Source organism: Lactuca virosa, chromosome 1, assembly GCF_052849685.1.
Source record: "Lactuca virosa cultivar CGN04683 chromosome 1, Lactuca_virosa_CGN04683_v6, whole genome shotgun sequence".
In the NCBI taxonomy this organism is placed as follows: Eukaryota; Viridiplantae; Streptophyta; class Magnoliopsida; order Asterales; family Asteraceae; genus Lactuca; species Lactuca virosa.
In genome coordinates, this window is record NC_136426.1 from 279,105,385 (window position 1) to 279,108,849 (window position 3,465).

The window sequence follows — 3,465 nt, forward strand, 5'->3', positions numbered from 1 at the left end:
ACATACAACCAAACATATATGGGTGCTTGCAATCCCCTTCAGTTTATTTCAACCGGATACCGGGTGTATTTCACCACTACCACTAGCATACATATCAAACATATAGTTGGCCCCGTCCGTCATCGGGCCAAGCCCGACATCGGCCCCGCCCGCCATCGAGCCTCACTCAGTATAGAGATCTGTCAGCCATTGGGCCCCACCCAATATACATATAAACATATAATCATACCAACACATGCGATAATCACAAAGATAATAGCAGACAATACACTCATCGGGCCCCGCCAGACATCGGGCCTTGCCCGATATGCATACCAACACATAACACATGCAAGAGTAATCCAGACATCTAACATCCTAACATAATAAACCATGGGTCGACATTGGTTCCTTCGACCCGCTAACACAGTGAGGAAACTCACCTCAATACCATTTTACCCATTATCTAACTTGGTCCAAATCCATAGCCCAACTCAACTATTCAAAAGGCCCAAAACCTAAATGACAACCCAAGGCCCACATAAATATGGCCCAATCTTCAAAATTGGGCCCAAAAACCATTGTGGCCTAAAATACAAGGAAGTCCAACAGGCTAATCTAAAGCCCAAAGCAGAAGTCTAATGGCCCAACTATGCCCAAACTTACAAACTGATATTGCCATATTTATACACAGTTTTAGGCAATATTTTAATATATTTTTATTAATATTTTGGTTAATGCAAATATATATGATACTTATGAGATTAAATTGAATTTTGCAGCCAAAAGGAACACTCTTGTAGATAAAGGACTAAAATTGACGAGAATTGGAACTTTGGAGAATTAGAGCTTAAAAGAAGGAAATTCTAGCAGAAAAGTCAATCTCACGACGTGGTGGGTCAAAGCTCACGACGTGAGTATCAAGTTCTAGAAGATTAACATACGGGAAGTTAGAATCCGTGTTCAATATGGATAACTACCCAAATCACGACGTGAGCCATCAATGCTCACGAAGTGAGCAACGTATTTACCAAAACTATAAATACTCCTTCATTCTTACGACTTAGAGGGGTTGGCAGAGATATATTCTGGAGAGATAATCGAGTTTGAACGTGAGAAAAGTGCAAAAAACATATGTTTGAAGGAGAATTGCTTGAAGATCGAGAGATTGAAGAACATAATCATTATATTGGTTTGGTATATTTTAATTATATCAATTTCAATTGGATTTTTGTCAATGCTTTCAGCCATGAGAAGCTGAATTTAGCTGCTATCGTTTAGCTAGATGAAGCTTTAACTCAATGGTTTAGTTTATAAAATTTTGAATTTTAATAACTGGTTTTGAGCTTGTGTTTGATTATCTTTACCTAGTATGTTAATATTTAATACTTTGATTGCTTGAATTCAGGTTCTGTGTAGATTAGTTGCCATTAAATTACATGAACTTGTTACTTAATAGTTTAGTGACTATTAAATTGCTAGAGCAAGGATCGACCACATCTTAGATAAGTGATAAAAGTAACTAATTTAGATGTGCTGGAGAACATAAATTATGACCATAATTGTGTTTATTTTGATCAATCTTACATAGCTTATCTATATCCTATAACTGATTATGTGTTTGCTAGAGTATGACCATGCATAGTTTTATATGAATTAGTGAAAACATGAGTAAATTTAGACTTGAATTGCTAATAATATAATATTTGATAGCCAACATTAATAATCCATAATTAATAGCTAACCATTGAGGAAAAGTGGATTCGAACTAAACGGAAGTGTTTTTAGTAATTGATTGAAATCGTTAGTTGAGAGTTTAAGTTTGTTTGAACTTGCAAAATCAGATAAAAACAAATTTAACTTTTGTTTGTTTTTAGGTTAATTTTTAGTAATTAAATTAGATAATTAAATCCGTTCCCTATGTTCTATACCCGACTATTAGTGCTATATTAGTTTCGAGAAGGTACACTGCCTTAAATCGTAATAGTTAGTTAGATAGTTGGTAAAACTAATAGGTATAATAATATTATGTATCAAGTTTTTGGCGCCGTTGCTGGGGAACGACTATTTTAGTTTATAATTTAATTGATTTAGGTTAATCGGTCCTTTTTGTGGGATAAAACCCGCAAAAACTTAATTTTTAGCATTAGTTTTTCTTTTTTTTGAATCACTGACCTCACGATGTGAGATCTTAAAGCTCACGATGTGAACTCAACTCTTTTACGTTTTAGTTCGTTTTTAGCTTTTGTTTAGTTTATCTGCTTCAACACGAAGTGGTAGCATTACCACGTCGTGGCGAACGACCAGTAGGACTTTTTAATTACTTTTTGTTGGTTTTTACGTTTTTATTTTTGTTTTTATTGCAGTAGTTTATGACCCATGGATCGAATACACCTTTGATACCACCCCTTGAAGATCCAGAGTCAGCTTTTCGTAAAAAGATGGTCAAGAACGTAGGAGAAACAAACACACCAAAGAAATCCACATTCAAGGAACTAAAATCAGTTTTTAGTAAGAAGAAGGGAAAGCACGTAGGAGGATCAAGCAATCCCCTAAAGAATGAAGGCAGTTTAAAAGGCATTGATAACACTCCTAATAAAAAGGAGGTTGGTTATGAAACATACAAAGAAGAGAGCGAACCCGAAAGCGAGCCAGGAAAGAACATGGCGGACATTGCTGACATTTCTATGGAAACATACAAAAAGAGAATTCGGGAGGACACCGGTCCAAGCTTAGTCCAACCCGCAATTCCCGCTACTGTAAAAATTCAAGCTTAACGGACATATTCTTTCCACAATTAAGGATGTTCCATTTTTCGAGAAAGATCATGAGGATGCTTATAAACACCTTGATGAAGTCAATGACATTGTTGATTACTTCAACACCCCGAATGTTCCACGCGAAACGTTGTTATTGAGAATGCTTCCAGTCACTTTCAAGGGAGCTGCTAAAGATCAGTTAAAGGCACTTCCACCTATTGCAATTACTACATGGGCACAAATCCGTGAACAATTGTTAGAGAAATTTTGCCCACCATCAAAAGTGTCTAAACTCAAGAAGGCAATAGCTAACTTTAAGCAATAACTGGGTAAATCACTTTATGAAGCATGGGAGCATTACAAGGGATTACTTCGAAATTGCCCCCAAAATGATCTTCATGTGCAACAAGAAGTATCAATCTTCTACGATGGGGTAAATGTGATGACAAGGAAACTTCTTGATTCTCAAGGACCTTAACGAAGAAAAATCTCACTAAAATTAAGGAGTTGATTGAAGAGTTTTCTAAACATTCGCGTGAGTATCACAATCCTCAAAATGAAGGAGCAAAAGGAATTGGGAGTGGCACTTCGGAGGACATGGCGGCTGTTTTGGCTATGTTGAATAATATGGATCGAAAAATGACGAAGATGGATCAATCCATACATGCTATACATGTGGGGTTCTGAAAAATGCAATGGTCCACATTTCACAAAAGATTTCCATTTG

At 36.3% G+C, this 3,465-nt stretch overlaps 1 non-coding gene across 1 annotated transcript; it reads right to left on the reverse strand.

Annotated features, from left to right (window-relative positions):
* Positions 1-3,027: 3,027 nt before the first annotated feature.
* LOC145151645 (small nucleolar RNA R71) lies at positions 3,028-3,134 on the reverse strand. The gene has a single exon (XR_013732208.1). It is a non-coding gene; the product is annotated as a small nucleolar RNA R71 (small nucleolar RNA).
* Positions 3,135-3,465: the final 331 nt, after the last annotated feature.